Genomic DNA, 23,221 nt, shown 5'->3' on the forward strand with positions numbered 1-23,221 from the left:
GCCATGTCTGATCCGGCCTTAAGTATATTTAGAGCTTCCTCAAGAAAGATTTCTTTCTTAAATGTATAAAAATAATCTATCCTTTCACTATGTTTTACTTATATATTTATTTAATCTAATGATGCCATAGTAATTTTCATTGTGATCAAGGCAGCTTAAAATCGGTTTCATTCTTTTTTTTTCCCCCTAAAGACTTATTATTTATTTGAGAGAGAAAGAGAGAGAGAACTAAAGAGAGAGAGCAAGAAGCGGGGGGTGTCCTGGATCAGACTCCCCACTGTGTGTAGAGCCAGATGCAGGGTTTAACCCGAGGACCTCCCAGGAGCCTCCCAGGATTATGATGGGAGCTTAACTCAAGAGGCAGCAGCTTAACTGAGCCACCCAGGCACCCCCAGTTTTATTCTTTTAGAAGTGTCCATATGATTGTTGACTTTGATATTTCCATACTTGTTCCTTCCATGGTGTCTAGAGAATCATGTTTTGTAAGCAGTGCCTATTAACGAGAAAGCTAGTGAAAATGTTTTGGCATAATCCTTTCCGTCCCCCTTCCTGATTTCAATAGTCCGACCTAGAAATGACAAATGGAAAGAGAAGAGCAGTGGTGCAAAATGCCCATTGGGTGGTTTAAAGGTAATGACAATCAGAAAGCATGCAAAAATTCAGGGACTTAAGATACAAAAGAAAATTATTTGTGGCCACGTGATTCATGTGCTCCCTCCTCTTTAGCATTGAGTAGACAAGTCAAGAGACTTGTGCGAGAACAAGAGACTTTTGCCACAGAGCCAACTCCATTCAGGAACTCTCTAAATTTGTGGACTCCAGAACCATCTATATGCCCCATAGTCCTGGAAAAACACTTTAACAGTGCTTGTTCTGCTCCGTGACATTGGGCAACTGGTCTTTAGGAGCATCGCTCTAATTCCAAATACCATGTCTCAGAACAAATTAAGAGAAAAGGATGGGAAATTCAAGTGTTAAAAAAAAAAGGAAAAAAGAAAACGGGAAAAACAACTTTTTTAAGCAGGCTGCCTTGGATGAAAGGAAACGAAACAAAACAAAACAACCTTCTCTCATCAAGCATTGTGTTGAGGTATTAATTCTGACTGGTCAACAGTTAATTAGAACACAAGTTGCATTTATTATTTCCCTTGGTTCACTAGTCTATGTTCTTAAAATTCTTTTTTATTCTGTTTTCCATTAATTAATAATTCTCTTTTGCTGAGAGAGTGCTTGTTCATCCACCTGTGCTAACCCCTTTGCAAGTACTGCTTTATAAAAGCCCAACTTTATATCAAATGTACGAGACAAATATTTCAAACATAACGAAATATTGTGCATGGTGGTTGGAGTTCAAACTTTCAGAGATCGACAGAAACATAATTCAAGGAACGAGCCAAGAAAAATTCACCAGAAGAGAAAATTTCGTTAAATAGGAAGAAGGTTGTATATAATGACTCTTCAAATCTTATCTTCTGATGAATGTGCTTAAAGTAATCCTTCTGTATGATCCTGTAATACTTATATGTAGTTGTTGCGTATAAGAACCTTAAATAAACTAACTGGTTTTCCAAAGTGTTTTGTGAATATTTATGTTGGAATTTTCTTGAATCCATTTCCTAGGCACATAATTTATTACAGCGGCTATGTATTTTAGGATTCTGTAGTGCCTTATTGCTTATCAAAGACAACAGTGCTAAGCCATTTTAGGACTGACTCAAATAAATTAAAATCTAATATTAAATAAAGGATTGGGTTTTAAGAAATAGGACATCTACACATTATTTAGAGCTAGATGGCTCATAGTCATGGGTGGGGTTTTTTTGTTGTTGTTTTTTCTTTGTGTTAGTTGGTATAAAAGTTAACTTTCCACTTCAGAAACTTTAAAATAAAAGTGAATGATGAGGTACTTGACATGGAAGGCTGCCCAAACAGAGGTCGGTGTCAAAAATTCTTACAGCAAGCTTAGGTATCTTAGTAGAGAAAGTGAAATGAAGACACCAGTGAAACTTTTAAACAAAACAAAGGAGAAGTCACTTAGAAGCCATAAAGTCTCTAGCTGCAGAGTACCATAGAAGTCATTTTGGACCCACCTTTCCCGTGTAGAGAGGGAAGTGAAACAAGGCTCTCAGGACATACTTGTAACTCTTGGAACTGTGGATTGTATTCTGCTCATGAATGCGCAGAGTCAAGGGATAATTCATTCTTAAGACAAATATTGAGCACTTACTAAGTCCCAGACGTGCTGCAGGCACTGGGAAAATAAGAGCTAATAGTACCTAATCCTTGTTCTCAGTGAGCTTACACTCTTTTAGAGCTCAAGAAAGAAATGTGAATAGAAACAACTGCAATGAGCATCTGAGGGAATAGTAAGGACAGAGGTTTAAATGATAATGAGGATTCTGAAGGGGGAAGGCGGGGAGCACACAAAACAGGGAAAGGTACAGGCAAACGCAATTAGGCCAAACTTTCCTGTTACTTTTTTGTTCTATTAAACACTCCTCTTACTGTTTATCCCTTCAAATGAGCATATTTGGCAACTCTTCTGTGTGTGTGTGTGTGTGTGTGTGTGTGTGTATCTCCTTCGCTCACCCACTCTCTTCCACTCAGCCTTTTGCAACTCTTACTCAGTGATTGACATTCCATCATATTCTCACTCTTTATTCAAAAAGTTTCCTCCACCTTCTACCCTTGCTGAGACTTGACTCTTCTCTTGGTCCATGTTCCATTTCTTGTTGTCCTCTTGAGGGGGGGGGGTGGGGGGAGGCGGGGAGTACATCCTCGTACTTCTCAATTATAACAAAATCAGGAGGAGAGGCCAGTATCCTTTTTGTTTTGTTTGTTTTTTTTTTGTTTTTTTTTTTTGCTTTTTTTTTCCTTTTTACTTTTTATCACTGCATCCAGAATTTTTCACAACTTGCATCTCATTGAAATGTAAAAACAAAACTCCTACTTCTTCAAGACTCAGATCGTGTCACTCTATCCTTCTATTTGTTCTCTGCCAAATGCTCAGGGGACTTCACTTATGAAATGAAAACCTCAGCATCCTCTTCAACTTCTTTGCCCCAGCTTTTGCTGTCTTTATTAAAAAGTTCTAGATAACATGCAGATCTCTTAATTCTTCATCTCCCCTTCACCAATTAGTTAGTCCTCTACTCCCATAAAAATAAATACAGTGGAAGACAGCAGTGGAAAAGTGACAAATTTCAGGGTGATTACTTGCTGAAATGATAAAGTAAGGGATATATTGGGTTAAATAAAACATATGATTAAGTTAATTTTAGTTATTTCTTTTTACTTCCTTTTATGTAGCTACTAGACACTTAAAAAAAAAAAGCACGGGTGGCTCTCATTTTATTTCCTTTGGACAGTGCTGATTTAGATCTTTCCAATATTTTCCTTAGAGTATTCTTAATTATTGAGACAGGTGAGTTAAAACAAACCCATGGATTTATTTTCCCTCCTATACCTTTTATGGTAGAAACACGTATATTATTTGGGAAAATTGTTTTAGACTTGTTCTACTTTCTCTATGAACCAAACATTTCCTAAATCTGTATTATTATGTCTACTGATGTCATTTCCATAAAGCCTGTTTTATTACATATCAATGTATGTGTTGTGGTAGATTGGAATGTCATTGAAGTTTTTCACTCCTTTCCTAGTAATTGGTTTACCAAACCTAGAAATATTGTTCACACTTTCCCTGTACAAAGCATTTCATTCATTTATTTTTCAGTTTGTAAATAGAATTCTATCTCTTTTTTTTTTTCTCCCTGCTCACTTATACTTTAAGTTCTTTGGGGACAGTCTCATCTGGTTTTCATCATCAGCTCTTCCCAAGGAACTCACAACGACTTCATAACATAAAGTTGAAAGGATTATTTTCAGCCAATATCATATTTGGGTCTCCTAGACACATTAAGAATTGTTGACATTTTTAAACACTTTACTCTAGTTTTTTGTTGTTGTTTTTATTTGTTTGTTTTTAGTTTTTAGGTGTTTTTTATTTGTTTTTTTACCTACTAACTTATTCTTAAACACACACACACACATACACTCCCCTCTCTTTCTCTTAAAGAACTATATGTATGTATTTCATGCCCAAAATTTACTTAAAAGCATATTTTGCACAAACGTTGTTTGCTTAACTGTTTCACTTGAATTTTGTGCACATGCCCAAAATAAAATTAATGATTCTTTCCATTTTATCTTTCTTAAACTTGATTTACACGTTCTTACTACCTCATAAATGTTACCTATATGTCTAATTTCCAGAGCAAAAAGCTCAGAATTATTCTTGATTCCTCTCTATTTTGATTTCCCAGGATAAATTCATTTATAATCTCTATTGATATATAGAGAATGAGTATAGTTGAATGAGTATAGTTGTCTTCATTTCTACCACAACCATTTTGGGGACTGCTTCCATTATTCCTTAAGTTATACTGCTATAGTTTCCTATCTAATATATTTTCCACCCCCTTGGTGACTTTCTAATTAATTATTTACATGCAGTTATCTGATTCTATCACTACTATCATTCCCTAACTGGTTATAACCCTTCAGTACATCCAGGATTGAAAAAAGAAAAGAAAAGACTGGGGCAAGGGGGAAGACAATCATATACACAAATGGAAATACACCTTAACATGGTCCTCAGGCTAGTGCATGATCTAAGTACCACCACCCCAGCATCATTTGCAACAGAGTCCTTCCACTCCACCTCACTCCCCATGCATTCCAACATGAACTTTCTTTCAAGCCCTTCTTCCAGTCATCATACCTCCAGAAACAGCTTTTGAAATGTTTTCTCTGTCTGAGTAGTGGTAAATCTATTTGATATGTAATTTATTTTGGGTTATCATTCAAATCCCTACTTAATGCACTATGTTTTGTATTTTTCCTTCAAGTACTGACTTTGTTAAGTCAACTTCTGTACACTTATTATACCACATCCTCTTCTTCATATTCCTTTTGTAATTTATATTTCTAAAAGCAAACGATGTTTTTCTCCACCCAGAGACCTTAACTGTGAGAGCATGAGCTTTTTCTCTTTTTTATCCCCTGGCATAGGATTTTGTCATGTAATAAGGCACATGAAATATTTGTTAAGTGGTGAATGAAAAAAGGGCATGGGCTATGTATGTTTCAAACACTTCTGTGTACCTAACATCCACCACATGGCCTGGCACAGAGTAAATGATAAAAATATGTATATATATTTTATATATATTTATATATATTATGTATATATATATATAACCAAACATCTGATGAACTAATGAATAAATAAATTATATCAATTAAGTTAAGAGAACAGTGAGAAATTCAACAGAGTGGAAATCTTATGATATGAGAAGAAGCATAAAAAAAGCTAAGGAACCCTATTTTGGGAGCCCAGCTGGCATAATAAGGAGTTTGTACATAATTTGAATACCACAGAGATCCATTGATCTGGAATCCACAGAGATTCCATTGACACAGAAGTGTCACAAAATCAGATTTCACTCAAGAAAGATTGGAGATTGTGGAGAGTCGACAAAGGGAATCAAGACCAGAAGTGCAGAGACTGTTCAAGAAAAAATTACAATTATAAAAAGTAAAGATAAGGACACAAAATAAGGAACGAGAACTGGAATCAGAAGGGAAGCTCCAAAGGAGGCAGAAGTCCCAGAACTTGGGGCCTGACTGAATATATATAAGAAGTAAAAATGGGGTAGGATTGGGACACCTGGGTGGCTCAGTGGTTGAGTGTCTGCCTTCAGCTCAAGGCGTGATCCCATAATCCCAGGATCGAGTCCTGCATCGGGCTCCCTGCATGGAGCTTGCTTCTCCTCCCTCTGCCTATGTCTCTGTCTCTCTCTCTCTGTGTCTTGTGAATAAATAAACAAAATCTTTTAAAAAATATAAAAATGGGGTAGGATCACAGGAATAAAATAAAACACACAAAAATAGAATAAGTATAGGCATTAAAAAAAATCTTCCTGGTTTATGTCCCTGAATAGTATTTTTTAAAACACAACTTCAAATAGAGTTAAGAAACATATTTGGGGTGAAAGTAACTGTTTCTGAACATCTTAATTTACTTACATGTGTGGTATCAGAGTATAGAGATTCAGTGGAATAACTGATAAAGACCGTGAGCTCAAAGGAACCACTAGGGATATATATACTAGAAACTCATCAAAAGTTTGTGTCAAGAAGCTGAAGTCTCAGGTGTATTGGGAATTGCACAGAGAGGAAAAGAAAGTCCAGAATAAGAACTGGAATACCAAAATGTGATGGGTGGTAGAGAAGAAGCTAGAACAGAATATAACAAAGAAATAATCCCAAATTAAAGAGAAAAAGCTTGGTGCCATGGAACTCAAGGGAAGCTATAATTTGAAACAGAAGAAAATGACCAATAGCCTTAAACACTCCAGAAAGGTCAGATTTTAGATCTGAGAGGAGACCGTTAGATTTACAATTAGAAGGCCGCAGGTGACCTTTGGTGGGGCAGCCTCAGTGGAAAGCTTGATTGCAGTGGACTGTGAATTGGGAATGGGAAGAGAATCATTTCCAAGTAATGTTTGAAGAGCTTGAGAAAAGGTCAGAGGTTATCATTAGATGGGAATATAAAACTGAAGAAGCATTTTTAAAAATTATTTTGCCATACTTGCATTTCATAACATTCTAAACTGGCAAAAGATTTTCAAATACTTTCTGAATTATACAGAGTCACTTTTTATTGTGTTGTAAGAGACAAACTAGCCAACAAATAGGCAGTCTTTGGCTTTCTGTATTTCTGACCATTTCAAACAATACAGATAATCAGATTCGACACAACAAACCAAATTGGCCGTTAAGACAGGACAAATTCCACAGAGGCTATTTCGAGAACTGTGCCTTTCATCATCATGACACAGACTGGTTTGGACACTTGCTCAAGGTTACATATAACCCACCTAATTGATATTATGGCTCCTGGACTCCCGATGGTTAATCATATCTACCTCACTCCTTTCGTAGATATTGTCCTTGAAGTAAACAAAAAACAATCCCCCATTCTCTAGTTTAGTGACCATTCTATTGAGCCATATACCTGTAGCTATTGTTTGATATTGGACATTTGACAATAGATAGAACCTATGGGCTAATATTGATGAGACTAAAGAATTCTTAGTGGAATCTGCAAATCTATTTCCTTTTAATAATGATAACATGATCAGCTGCTTTTTTGGGCGGGGAGGGAGAAGGGTTCCATATTGATAAAAGTAATAGAGATAATTTCTGGTTTCTGAAAATCCTTAAGTGCATTAGACCAAAGCCTGGGGTCCTCAGAAAGGAATAATTGATGTAAATGATTAACACAATTTTCAGATTTTGGGTCATTGTATTTAGGGCCAGAGTCTTGATCTCCTATGAGGCTGTGATTAACCAATGGTCTGACTTGTGCCTGCTGGAAGGTTTCACTCATTTCCTTGGCAGTATTATTTCATCAGTTAGTTGGATTCTGTCCCGTTTATTTGGCAAAGATTTTGTAGAACCATGCTGTGTCCATTATTTTCCCTGACAATGATTTAATCTTATTGCAAGAGTGTCAAAGCTGGTTATTATGCTAGGCATGCTATTCTTAGATCTGGAAAGATTTCTCCAACTTCATACGTGCGCGTGCGCACACACACACACACACACACACACACATTTAGCTGTACGAATAAAAAAAATCTCTTTATAACAAAGCGAAAACTATTAATTCATTTATTTTTATATGTTTGTCTGTATGTGAATATGTGTGTAGCCATTCATGTTCTAAGCACAGACCCAAAGGATAAAACTGTGGTAAGAAGTGGTTCTTTAGCTTTTAAGGATCTATTGAACATCTATTTGTCTATTGTATATATTAATTTAATAGGACTATTATGTCCTATGTAATGAGTTAGACTCTCTAAAAATGAATAAGGCATCGTACAAGCCTTTAGGAGCATATGCTCAGGGATGCTTTGGTACCTTTCTCTAAAAAACATGATAATTCCCTCTTTTGGAGAATGATTATAAGCTTTTTTCTTAAAACAAATTTGTTTCTTAGTTAATTTTGGCTGTTATAAGAAAAATACCATAAACTAAGTGGCATAAACACCAGAAAATTATTTTTCATAGATCTGGAGACCTGGAAGTACAAGATCATGGTGCTGGCAGATCTGGTATCTGGTGAGGGCTGCTTCCTCAAAAATGGCCATTTCTTCATTATGTTTTCACATGGCAGAAAGGGCTAGGAGCTCTATGGGGTCTCTTTAATAAAATCACTACAATTGTTTGAATTTGTTCGGAAAAATGTATTGTTATTCGAGAAAGACCAGCTATGACCTTTAATCTTTATCTTACTCCACCATGATCCTAGAGTTTCTGGTTTTGACCTGAGCCCCAAAGGAGAAGGTGGTCTTTACAGAAATTAAAGCAAAATAAGATACAAGAAAATAAAATAAAGTAAAATAAAATAAAATAAAATAAAATAAAATAAAATAAAATACTGTATGGTATGTGATAGGTGAGATGGGTTAGAATGACACGTATTATGGAAAACAAATCAAACACTATTTAGTTGGAGAACCAAGGCCAGTGAACAAAGGAGCCTAGTGCCTAGGTTATAATTGTAAATAAGATAATGAGAGTAGAGTAGATGTCATTAAGAAAGTGACATTTGAGCAAAATTTGTGAGCCAAGAGAATGCCCGGGGCAAAGTCTCTAGGCAGAGGGGAGAGTGATTGCCAAAGCCCTCAGGTGAGAGTATGGCTGGCAAGTTAGAGAACAGCAAGTAGGCCACTGAGATGAAGTAGAGCAGGACAGTTAATTTTATGTGTCAATTTGAGAGGGCCACTGGACGTCAGATTAAGCAATGTTTCTGGGTGTGTCTATGAGAGTGTTTCCAGATGGATTTGAATTGGTGGACTTGGTAAGATAGATTGTGCTCCCCAGTATAACTGGGCATTGTCCAATCTGTTGAAGATCTGTGGAGATAGGGCTTTTAAAGAGAACTAAGGTAAAAAGAGGTCATATAAGTGGGCCCTAATCCAGTGACTTATAAGGATCCTCATGAGAGGGGTAATTAGGACAACGACACAGAGGGAGACCATGTGAAGACACAGGGAGAAGGTGGCTATCCATAAGCTCAGGAGAGAGGCCTCATAAGAAACCAATCCTGTCGATACCATGATCTGGGACTTCTAGCCTCCAGAACTGTGAGGAAATACATTTCTGTGGTTTAAGCAAAAAAAAAAAAAAAAAAAAAAGCAAAGGAAAGGGGAATGTGTCTTTGTTCTTTTTTTTCCCCCTGCTTCACTGCTTGGACTGGGACATCTCATCTCCTCTTTCTCTGTCCTTGAACTGAGATTGACATTATCAGCTCACCTCATCCTCAGGCCTTCAGACTCAGATTAAATTACACCACCAGCATTCCTGGATGGCAGATCGTGAGACTTCTCAACTCTATATTGTTTTAGCCAATTTCTCACAGCCTATCTATTTGTTCTCCTCTTCCCCCTCTTTCTTCTCATGAATAATCTTGGATTATTATATATATTATTCATACATATTTTATATTATATATATTTGGAATAATTATACGATATAATTTAATTATTTATAGTTAATATAATTATTGTAAATAATATGTAGGATTAAACTGTATAGTATATAATTTAATTATATATTTTTTCATTATACATGTTATATCTATATTATATACTATATATAATTTAAATATAGGATGTAATTTAATTATATATTATATTGAATATAGTATATTCTGGATATTTGGGATAATTATAGGATATAAATATATTTATATATACACAGATATTTATATATGTGTGTGTGTATATATATATATATATAATATATATATATATATATTCTATTGCTCTGTTTCACCAGAGAACCCTAACCAACATACAGACTGAAGAAAAATAGGAATAAGAGGTGAGATCCAAGGAGTAATAGGGGCCAGAAGATAGAGCAATAGCCGTGTAGGCTATGTTTTTCACTTTTTCTTCCATGTAACACAGGAAATAATCAGAGGATCTGAACAGGAAAATTATATAATCTGATTTGCATTTAAAAGTATCTTTTTGGCTGCTGAATTTAGAACAAACTGTAGAGGGACATAGGTATAGAAGCAGAGGGATGGTTAAGAGGCTATTGCAAAAATATTCACAAGGAGTAATGGTCATCTCTGTCCTGTCATGTAAGTTACAATCTGAAATATGTTTTTTCTCAACTGTAGCTAGAGATGAAGACAGGAGAAGAAAGTTAAAGATGAGTTCTTTGTAATTGTCCTATCATAATTCCTAATATCATTATTATTAAGCAGTCTGCTGAGCAGTTTCAGTATTTGGTGGAGGTATATATTTTAACTCTAGTTTACAGAAGAGGAGTCTGGGTCAGAACTCAGATGCAGATCAATTGGATCTCAAAGCTCATACTTTTAAACATGCCTCACTTTCTCAAATCCTTCAACATTCCTCAAATTCCTTGAACATTGCAAATATATTCCTTTATTAATTATTAAACAACTGATCCAAACAAATAATGTAAATAATATCTTTGTTTATTAAAGATATTACTTGTTTATTTGAGAAAGAAAGAGAGCATGAGCATGGGGGGCAAAGGGAGAGGGAGAGAAAATCTGAAGCAGAGAGAGCCTGACTCTGTGTGGAGTGCAGGACTGGACGCAGGGCTTGGTCTCAGGACCCTGAGATCATGACCTAAGCCAAAACCAAGAGTCAGATGCCTGACTATAGCACCCAGGTTCCCTGAATGATGCAAATAGTATCTTTGAAGAGGTAGAGCAGAAAGTGGCCAGGAATGATATGATACATGCATGCCAGCCTCCTCTTGCCCTTGCTAATACAATTACATTACACTCCAGATTTGTTTTATTCCCATTATTGAAAAATTGGAGATATGACTTTTAACAGAACATTCAGTAGAGCAAATTTTCAGTATGGCAAAACAACCTAGTGGTCTTCAAAAGGTGATGAGAAGTTACGCATAACTCTTAAAGTACCCCAGGTTTAAAAGCTATCCTTGCCTGGGTCAACTAGTGTTACTAAAAGCTTTCGAAGTGGAGCTGTGGCAATCGTCTTCACTCCTCAAGTAATAAGGATTCTTTCAGCTTTCTATCTCACAGATGGATAAAAGGAACAAGGCTAGGTTTAGTTTGAACAAGAGATAAATAGAAGGTACAGACCACTCAGATTGTTTTGTTTTTGAAGATTATGGCCTACAATATGTCTCAGAGGGAGGACAATGCGGTTATGGTATCTCAGTTTGTTTTATTGGTTTATTAGCTGTGAGTCCTTAGGCAAAGAACTCAACCATTCTATGCTTCAGTTCTCTCATCTGCATTATGGGAATAATATTTACTCTATATGATAGTTAAATGAGATAATGCGCACAGCTCTTCCAGGGAACTATAAATATACTGATGATTTTCTGTTTTGCATGGAGCAATCTTGTCTTCAACAATAGTGAGAAGCGGCATTACACAAGGAACAACATGTTAGTTGGCACGTTCTTGGCACGATGATGATAACTCAAATGTTTCTGCTGATCTAAGCACTTTCTCATAGTCAGAGTTTGTCCAAGCTAGTTGGAGCTGGCTGAGGCCACTTTAAGGAACCCCATTCTTCCATTTTGTGTGCCACTTTGTCTCTGTGGATATCTGTGAATATCATATAATTCTGCAGAGCTATCTGAAAATTTGTGAACATTACCTTCCTCTGCATTTTCAGTAAAGCTTATTCTCTGTAATAGGACCTTTGTAACATATTGCCAGAAACCCAAGTTGACAGCCATTATCAAAATTGAACAGTATTTAACACCACATGACCATACTCTCTTGCCAAATTTTCGACAAAATTAAAATTTAGGAGAATAATAATCCAATGAATTGCTGTCATACCTGTGGTCATTTTTTTATTAGACCAGATTCATAATGAGGCTCCTGCGAGTCAGTAATAACTCATTATCTGGGTCTCAGTCTCAGGGACATGCTGGGATTAGGCTTTGGTCAGGATCTCATGTACTCAAATATGGTCATGAGTTTTTTTTATCAAAAATTAAATCATTAAATAAAAATCTTGGCTCTGATGACCAAACATTTAAATAAAAATAAAACGCCAGAAAAATAGCAACTAATTTCAAAATGAAACCCAGCAGAATGACAAATTTACCTTTTGCCTACTTTTCATAGAAAAGTATTAACATTGTAATACAAGAATGAATATTTTCTTATTTTTTATCTTCTTTTCCTCGCAAAATATTTTCATGTGTTTCTAGATAAAGGCTGAGAAGGAGGAAATATGTAAAAGTTGCCTTGCAATAAAACCTATTGGCCTTATCATTGGTCTTTTTATCTTTGGTCAATGATGACAAGAACTATGCAATTACTGATAAATATTACATGATAGTGAATTGGGAAATTAAATACATTAACATAATACAGAGCAGAAAAGTAGCAGCCTCATTAAAAAGCAAGCAAAATAATACAATGATGTAGAGCTAGTAGGAATTTCAGGTGGTCCAGTGCATTCTCTCACTTTTTAACTGAAAAAACTCAGTCTCTTTTAAATGATAGCAAAGGTTCAAACGAGTTTTTCAAAGAAGAGATGGCATATTAACCTAGTTCTGATGCCAATATCTTTAGAGTATATGCTTTTTTGTTGTTGTTGTTTGTTTTTTAGCAGTTGACATATATTTTGTGTAGACTCGGTTTATCTTTATATTTGCATCTTCAAACATACAAATAATGAGGTCATACTAGAATATATTGAAAAAATATCTAATTTGTATTTAGCTGTTGAATTTTATGAGTTAAATGTCTCTCCATATCAAGTATGTTTTACCCACACAGTGCTTTAGGTGACATTTTCAAATGTGGAGAGGAACCAACTGTTCAGTTGTGCCCATTCATCTAGACACCATCATTTGCCTGTGATTTGAGCTCTGCAGTGTTCCAAAATACCTATGGGTGACTGATGTCTCTTAGCTCTCATTTAGTGTCAAATCAATGTGTACTATCACTGGAAAACTTTGTGAATGGCTAATAATATCCAAGGAAAAGGCCAACTATTCAGATGACACTCTTGCTTTCCCATGATCATTTTCCATGAGTGGTATCTTCCTAGGCTAATATACAACCCACCAAGGAGTAATTCTTCACTCTGTTTAATGAAATCACTATGCTTTCCCCACCCACAGCATGTAGGGTGGAGAACTACTTGACTTGGGTTTTACACACTTTATAAGTAAGTGGTTTGGACAATGGAAGAAAAAAAAAAAGCAGTTGGTTTTATGGAACTATAGCTGTCTACATAGTTCTCAGCTGGGGGCAGACTTGTCCCAGGTTGAGGGTGGGGGCATTTGGCAATGTCTGGAGATGAGTTTTTTGATTGTCTCAACTGGGAGGATCTACCAACACCTAGTGGGCAGAGGCCAGGGTTGATGCCAAACCCTTTCCAATGCACAGAGCAACCCTACTAGAACAAGAATTTTCTTACTCTAAAGATCATTATTGTTGAACTTGAAGAATCTCCTTACGACTTGAAATTTGAAACTTTCTCATCTCCCATTACACATCTTTTTTTTTTTTTTTTGTCTTTCAGAAAACAAATGATAAAAGGAAGCCTATGAGAAAGTCTTAAACAGTTCTGAACTTCATGGCTATCAATGAAACAAACTTTAAGAAGTCACTTTTTAAAACAGGCTTATGAAGCACATTGTCAACCGGCGCTCACAAATCATTTTCAGAGACTTTTACAAAGTCTTCTAAGACTTCCACCCTCTTGTATATGTTTAATACAGAAGGAGAGAAACAAAAAATCTGGAGAGAATTTTTCCTTTCCCCAACCCCGAGTTAAAGGGATTGAGAAAGCTACGTAGGGAACATCTGACATTCTAAGTAATGGTGAGGGTAGCTTGGTTTCTCCCTGCCACTGGTGAGTGAAGGAGCCATTCCTCTGGCCAGTTCTCAAGATCTGAGTTAATGATGGGTTGTGATGCCCTGTAGCCAGCTTGACTGATGTTGTTTAAAAGTTACCTCCCTATAAGAGCTAGTGACAAGGCTCTAGCGAGGCCATCAATGAATCCAGTTAAAAATCTTATTTCTTCCATGCTGTGAGGGGAAATCAGGAAACCAGGGCTTTCTTCTAGGGTTGCCCCAACACAGAGTTCCATGAAAGATGCATGGGACACTGACACTGTCTAGTTCCTAGGCAGGCTCATATGCAAAAACCTCTCAATCCCCAAGGCCAGTCATGGGTTGTTCTTTCACCCCCAGATTCACAGGTAGGTTTTTCCCCTTCTAACAAATAATAAGATCACAAGAAATGAAAATGAGAAAAAAAAAATAGCACAAGTCTTCAGGTCCCATAGTACACACTTAGAGCTTTTTCTGGAAAAAGATATTTTCTATGTGAGAAAGAAAAATGAAGGGGTAAAATAGGTCAGCAGGAGTGAAGCTTACAAATTGCAGGTATGCCACACTTTGCGTTAACATTTTTGATTTTAAAAGTAACTTTGGAAGAAGGGTCAAAGTCGAATTCAATGGGATAATATAATTAAAGACATTTTCAATAAGTCAGCACTTATTTCAGTTTCGTTTTCCCCTTGGAATGAAAACTGTGTAGGCAATTAGTTTAAATTAGGCTATGTGGGGCTCTTATTTGTATAACAAAAAATAAGTTTTTCTTTGTAATTAAATTTAATGGTGTTGCACAAGAGAGAAACTGAACAAGTTTCTAAGACATGCCTTCCCCTGGTCAAACCCGACTTCTGAGCTCTGTGGTTGTAGCACAAGCCATTGTGCCCCTTCCCTGACATGGTCTACATTTTTAACCTGGTAAGCAGATACTTCTAGCTGCAAAAGAATTTAAGTACATCATTTTTCTCCAAGATTCATCTAAGTTCCAATGTCTTCTAGGTTGTTTTGATGTTGCTGAAACCTTGCTTTTGTTTTAATCCTCCTAAAGAATGTGAAGAACAGCTTCTAATTATCATGTTATCTGTATATGCACATGAATTTAAGATTGAAACTTTGGGACTGTTCCTGTGTTTTAAGCCTTCACTCGTGAACTGATTATTCATTACCAGGGCCTAGGTATATAACATGTTCATACACATGCACCCTAACATATATTCACAAAATATATATTCTATCACTTAAAATGTTCCTACTGGGGTGGATGGGTGGCTCAGTCAGTTGAGCGTCAGACTCTTGATTTTGGCTTAGGGCATGATCTCAGGGTCCTGAGATCTCTGTGCTCAGTGGGGTGTCTGCTTGAGGTTCTCTCTCTCCCTCTCCCTCTGCCCCTCTTCCCACTCACACTTTCTCAAATAAATCAATACATCTTAAAAAAATAAAACAAAATGTTCCTAGTATGTGTAACTTTTATAATCAGAAAACTTAGTAAAGGAAAGAATACTTGCTCTGCCTCATGGCATGCCAAATCTAGATTTGGTTTACTTTTTCCAGATGTTGTCCTTGGGAGCAGAGTGAGTTGGTTTTCTAATATCAAACTCTCTTCTATCTATGAATAGGAACAGTGATTTTATATTAACAGAGACGAGGTTTTGTGGTAGCTAGACAGTCTTGGATTTCCATCCCACTGTCATTCGCGAACTTAGTATTTCAGGGAAATTAGTTCAGCTCTGTGAGTCACAGTTCTTTCAGTCAGACATTGAGGTAAATAACAGGTTGTTGTGATGATCAAATGACTTCATATACTAATAATGCTAAATGTAGTCATAACAGGTGGCTAACAGTTGATATTAAAGGTTATAATTGGGATCCCTGGGTGGCGCAGCGGTTTGGCGCCTGCCTTTGGCCCAGGGCGTGATCCTGCAGACCTGGGATGAAATCCGACGTCGGGCTCCCGGTGCATGGAGCCTGCTTCTCCCTCTGCCTGTGTCTCTGCCTCTCTCTCTCTCTCTCTGTGTGACTATCATAAATAAATAAAAATTAAAAAAATAAAATAAATAAATAAAGTTTATAATCATGGTTAACTGTTTTTATGGTTATTAAGAGAAAAAAATGAGGAGTCATCAGTTAGAAATTAAACATCAAATGATGCTACTCAAGTTTATTAAGTTGACCCTATTCTTTCTATCAGCATGACTCTGGCTTTCAAAGCAATTCAAGTTGGTTGATGATACAGTTCTAATATGGAACTCTGCCCTCCTACTCCTGCCCTGCCTTTTTCTCATGCCATTGCCCAGGCCTGGAATATCCTATCCCATCTGCTGCTTAGCAAATGGCTATTCCTTTTACAGATCCTAACCTAAGATATATTTATTCTGCAAAACCGTGCCCAATCTTTCCAACTCCTAGGCATATTTGATGTTTTTCATCATAAACCATTGATTATTGCCTAAAATGTAGATCTCCGTGGAAAACACCAAGTATCTACTGACAAATTGATAGACCTATGTCTGTTCACATGCTTAATGGGATTATAACATAATCAGAGCAACTCCACCGACACACACCAATATCAACTCTTTAATTATTAAACACATTTTATGTACTCTGATTTTGCACTTTTTAATCCAAGAAGCTTCAACTGCTTTGTGAGATATTCTAGTTAACTCATATTTCCATGTCCATGAAAAGAGTAATCTATGCCTCTGAAAAAAATGGAGAAAAAAGTATAGATGAATGAGTTGCTAAAAATATAAATGTGAAATTGCTTTGTTGATTAAGCCAAAAAACTCAGAGGAAAAAAACAAAAGTTTCCTCAAAATGTACAGATAAAGAATATGGAAGGCAATCAAGGTAGAAACACATCTTCAGAAGCAGCCTTGGAAAACGTTATTCTAGTTTGTTCCATCACACCAAACATAGCAGTAATTCTCCTAGTATCGTATATATAAAATTCTTTAATTAGGATATTAGAAGAAAATGCGTTATGTCAAACCCATTTATATGGATTTGCTGTTTGTCAGAGGAAAAACAACCAGAAACCATTGCTCCTATACTAGTTGAGAAATAAGAACTTGTACTAGTATTTGCCATTGTGGATGAAGAAGCAAACAAACAAATAAATAAAACTTAACTAGACTACTTGTGAATCAACACACTTTCCTTAAGTGAACTAAAATTAAAAATTATTAAGATGCTAATATTTTACTATAAGTTTCATTTATTGAAACATTCATTTAACATATATTTTGTCTTATTCAACATTTATATATTTAATAAATGATATATTTGATTCAAGCCTGGGATATAAATGTATTATTTTAAGTAACAGGTAATAGGTATTAATTAATTAAAAGAAGTAGCTAATTTAATAGAGGCTGAAGTAAATCTGGTTATGAAAGTGATTGATCATTGATCTTTTTATTGAGAGATTAATCCATATCAAATGGTGATGCATCTCTTTCTATATAAGATAACTCTATAAGGAATTTTTTTGTTTGTTTGTTTGCAGAGGTAAGACAAGGAACAAGTTTGCCCTCAAGTGGGCTTCAAAAGCAGATCAGAGTTTCCAAACAGAGTGGGGAGAAATGTTAGGCTCATAGATTTACATATTAAGTGTAATAAGGAAGAAGCTAAAATATATGCCCCACTTTTTTATGGAAGCTGTTTCCCTGTAGGAACCTATACTTTCACAGGTGCCTCATTATGTACTGCATTATTGAAATGCCACACCACCACTTTTGTCAGACTTTGAAATATTCAAATATTATTTGGCATCCATTAGTTATTTGGTTAAATTTTTATTATGCTTGAAGGCTGTAATTCCTGCCCTAAATTGACATAAAACAAGTTTGAAAAAAAAAATCTCAATTTTCCCTTTCCCCCAATGGATATTGACTATGCTAAGAAATCTTCATATGGCAATGTCTTAAACTGATTTTTGATTTTTAGGTGCACTAAATTACATTATTCTTATAACTTGAGCAGCATCTGCCTTGTCTCAAGCAAATTAGTTTTAATTCCTCCTACCAGTATATGCCCAGACCATGTGTTCACTATAATGTAGCTCTTTTCCATTACCCTGGACTTAATTTTATCAGCAAATAATTTGTAACTTCAATTCAACATTTGCAATCTGTTCTGAAAATAACTTTTTTTTTTTTTTTTTTTTTTTTTTTTTACAATTTATTTATTTAAGAGAGAGAGAAAGAAAGAGAGTGCAGAGGAGGGAGTCAGAAGGAGAGAGAAAGGGAGAGAATCCCAAGGAGACTCCCTGAGAGTCTGCCATTATCGATAAATAAGCAAATAAACAAACAAATAGAACTTAAGTAGACTACTTGTGAATCAAGAGGCAGGGCTCAAACGGGCTTGATTTGAGGCTCGGCTTGGGACTTAATGAGGGGCTCGATCCCAGGACCCTGAGATCATGACCTGAGCTGATACCAAGAGTCAGATGCTTAACTGACAGTACCACTGTGTCACCCTTGGAAAGAATCGTAACTTTTAAGCTAAGTTGTTTTTCTCAGTGCTAAGAAAATAAGCATAACATCCATAGTTCCTGGCAAGTAGAAGTTACTAAATAAATCTGCAATGAATGAATAGATGATACCTTTCCTTTGTTATTCTAATGATCTGGAATACTTATTTCTTATCCTTTTTATATTCTAGGATTCACATGTTACAAAAAAATACTAAAAATTTGAGAGAAATAAAATATCACATTCTTTATCAGAGAACTTATTTACATGTTGACATAAAATAAATTTTATTGTGCTTGTCAGAGGTTAAGAAATAGCTTTTTTGAAAAGAAAGCTAGGTTTCAAAAATAAATAAATAAAAAGAAAGAAAGCTAGGTTTCTGGGTTTTATTTTTTATTTTTTTTTTAATTAATTTTTATTGGTGTTCAATTTACCAACATACAGAAAAACACCCAGTGCTCATCCCGTCAAGTGTCCACCTCAGTGCCCGTCACCCATTCCCCTCCAACACCCGCCCTCCTCCCCCCTTCCACCACCCCTAGTTCGTTTCCCCGAGTTAGGAGTCTTTATGTTCTGTCTCCCTTCCTGATATTTCTCAACATTTCTTCTCCCTTCCTTTATAATACAACCAGGGAAGGCTACTTCGTCGGTAGATACAAAATGAGTACAAATCATTTTTGAAAAGTATGTTTATAGAGTATTTTTCTTAACTTAAATAGACATAATTAAAAATTATAAAGAATTTAAGAATTAAAAATAAAGTTTACATATTATTATCAGCTAACTCTTGCTGAAATTTCAAAAAAAAATCTTAAAAGTTTATTTTCTCATTCTGAAACTCAGGCAACATAACTGCCTTTCAGTGTGGTAGGGGGAAAAAACAGAGAATCATTCATCAGGTTTTAGTGCTTTCACCAGGACGTAGCCTGTGCTAGATCCTGGCCAGTGCAAGTCACTTGGGAATACCTAAAAATCAAGAGGGTGCTACGGTATAAGAAAACCTGAAATAGTGAGGAGTGGCAATCATAACTTGCAAGAAATTAATACCACTTAAAGGAATCAGTCTTTATTTTTATGCAAAAATGTTCAATTAAAAATAAAAAGCATGAAAAAAAATAAAAAATAAAAAGCATGGCAGAAAAAAATGCAACCAAAAAATGTAATTTTACTTTAAAAATGCATGTAAGTAGGTAGAAAATCTTTCTGCTTATCTTCCCTGGTTTATCTTTATTTATCTGATTTATCTTTTCATATTCATAACACCTGATGAATACGTCATGAGCAGTACTTGTCACCACACAGGTTTTCAATATGTATTTTTCACAAAGAAAGGAATCAGCAGTCATGAATGTAATACCATATCTAAATATCTTGGGACACTAACTTTCCAAACTGTCAGAAAATTATAGGAGAGATGGAGAGGAGATAAAAAGTGACTTTGAGGACAGTTAATGAGGGTCTGAGTCTCGGGGGTCCAAATGTCCAGGGAGTCAAGGCCAGTGTCAGGAGACAACAGTAAGAACCCTGGGGAAGATGGACACTGCATTGAAGAATCATAGAATTTAACCTGATAAAACAGAATCAGAATTTTTAGACAAGTAAAATCATATCAACTAATGACAAATGAACATAAGATAGTTCTTATTCACAGTAAGATTTCAAAACCAATTGACTGGACTTGTCAAGGCCCTTGTAGAACTGAGGATGTAAAATCCCCTTACAAACTTAACCATCATCTTCTAATTCTCACAGAAATCTCCTTTGCTGAATGTCTCACTGCATTATATAATTAATCACCTTAAATTTATGCTGATCATTACTATTCCTCTTTACTTCACTCTGTAAGAAATTTTACCCTCAAACTTATGGTCTCCATTTTATAAGGTACATTTTATAATGAACTTAGACATAATGGAATTTAACACTGTTATAATAACACCCTGATTAACCAGAATTTGTTCTGGTTAATTGCATTTTCTAATAATTACATTTAACAAGTAAATTCTATTCCTTTAAAATGTTGTCAAAATTCTTTCCTTTCTCAAATGCATTAGTTCATTTACTACTTTAATAAGTAAAACATAGGTGAAGATAATTGAATCTGTCTGATAATTGAGAATCTGGCAGTGCCTGGAGGGGTCTCATTCTGAAACTAAATTATCAACATTGTATTGTTCTAGAGAGGTAGATGTAAAGATTAACACAAATTTGAGTGACTCCAGAATTGAGCCAGGAAGGTTAAAATTTTCATGAAACACACACACACACACACACACACACACACACACACACAAACACACACCTTCCATTTTATGACAACCTTTTAAAGTTCAAGCCAAGCCAAATAATTTTTGATTAATTGAGTATTCAGTTTAATTGAATTCTGTTGATTCAAAGTCTTGCAATATTGAAAAAAAAGTTATTTTTCAAACTTTCAAAATTCATCCCAATTTCTCAGGGCGATAAAAATCCTTGAAATTATTGAATACCTAATACCTACTTGATTATACAATTATGTATGTGGGCATGTTGTAGATTTATTCACACAATTATGGAATATTTCAAACAAAAAAAGTATAGAAACTAGTATAACAGATACTAGCATAATCATTTCCAAGCATAAGTTTGCAATTTGCCACATGTTTGAGTTTTTAAAGAGAATATTACCTTCTCTCTCTAAAGATGTCTACCCTAAATTTACTGTCAATCATTTTATATTTCTATGTATTTATTCTATGTTCTGCTTGCTTTTTAGCATTTCATACATGCATTTTAAATTTACATACCTCCATTTACTTATATTTCAGAACTATGTACTATATACTTTCTATATAACCTCATACACACGTACATGCATACTTTTTTCCATATATAGCCTGTGTACATTACATATAGAATATATACATTAAATATTATCAAACTTTGTGTTAATTATAAGTATTAATCTACATTTTGCCCTTTTAAATTTTTGTGCAAGGTTAAGATTTTATCATTTTTTCCCATTTGATACTTAAAATTCTAATTCATTTATTATGTCGCCATGTGATATTTAATCATATGACTATAATTATTTATTCTCCAGTAGATAAACATTTTAGGTATTAAAAAATTCTTACTGTTACAGTGATAGAAAGATGTTATTAAACATGTATTCTGTATATATATACGAGAAAGATTTTCTGGAATATATGCCCAGAGCCTAAAATTGGAGACATCTTCACTTGATGACATTAGGCCAAAAGTTCCCCAAATGAACAAAACACATATATACACATAGCAGCAAGGTTCTGAGACTTCACAACTTTGCCATACTTATGATGAGAATTTTAAATATTTGCTGATTTGTTACATTTATGAACATACCATTTTGGAGCAGTAACCTATATTTTTCTGTTGTTATTGATCAGCTCCATTTTTTTTTCTTTTTAAAGATTGTATTTATTTTAGAGAGAGATAGAGAGCATGAGCAGGGGGAGGGGCAAAGACAGAGGGAGAGAGAGACTCTCAAGCCGACTCAATGCAGAGCTCAGAGCCTGATACAAGGTTCTATGCCAGGATCCTAAAATCATGACCTGAGCTGAAACTAAGCGTCAGAGGCTTAACCAACTGAGCCACCCAGGCATCCCATCCATCAGCTCCTTAAAGATTTATTTCTCTATTTAGTTTTCCTGTTCAGTAAATTGTCTGTTCATGTCTTATGTCCAATTTTCTTGGGCAGAGACATTAATTAGTGATTTAATGGCATATTCTATTAGCAAGATTATGGAGGAGTAGTCACTACCTACATTGCTGGTGGGAATGCAAAATGACATGGCTTTTCCGGAGGCAAGTTTGACAATGCCTAGTAATATTACATGCATGTCTACCCTTTAACTGAGCAATCCCATTTCTAGGAGATTATTCTGAATATAAACTGGTAAAACTATTTAAAAAAAAAAAAGGATCACAATCTGTTTGTTACAGACTATTTGTGTAGAAAATTTGGAAATAATTCAACCATCCATCTGGTTAAATAAATGCCATCAACAGAATGGAATACTGTGAAGCCACAAAAATAATGAGAAATAATTGTATATGGTATTACAAAATTATTTTATTTTTCAGTTAAAAAAACAAAGTGAATAAGGTAAGTGCATAGAATTTATATTTATATTCATTTATCTAAGAAAGATATATGTACATAGAACTCTTTCTTAGATAAATATATCTTCCATTTATGTGTATAGACATATATATGTAGAAGCTAGTCTTCTTTGTGCATATTCATTTTAGAGATTTAAATTCATGGATATATTTTAAATAAACACACTGAAAATAATTCTTAAAATTTGAAAGCAATAAAATAAAATAAAATAGTAAAATAAAATACTACTTTGTATTGAGTTGGTAATATAACCAGAGATGAATTATTTCAAATACCTATAACTAGAAAAAAATTTATATATATATATATATATATATATATATATACCTATCAATATAACCTAACATTTAAAAAAATGGAAAAAATTCAAACTGTTTTCATTAATTCTGTTGTTAGTAATCATGTTGGTATTATTATGCTATGCTGAAAGTTTTATATAATTTTATATAATTAAATACGGGTTGAATATATTTTGCCATAAATAAATATACAAATAAAAGTACTCATGTACTTAATTAATTATATAATTGATTATGTTACATCACTGGGTCATACTTTTTATTGGTTATTTAATATCACATTATGTAAAGGAAAATACATTTTTAAATTATGTGCATGAATTTTAACATTTATCTTTTTATG

Source organism: Vulpes vulpes, chromosome 3 (assembly GCF_048418805.1).
Source record: "Vulpes vulpes isolate BD-2025 chromosome 3, VulVul3, whole genome shotgun sequence".
Classification (NCBI taxonomy): domain Eukaryota; kingdom Metazoa; phylum Chordata; class Mammalia; order Carnivora; family Canidae; genus Vulpes; species Vulpes vulpes.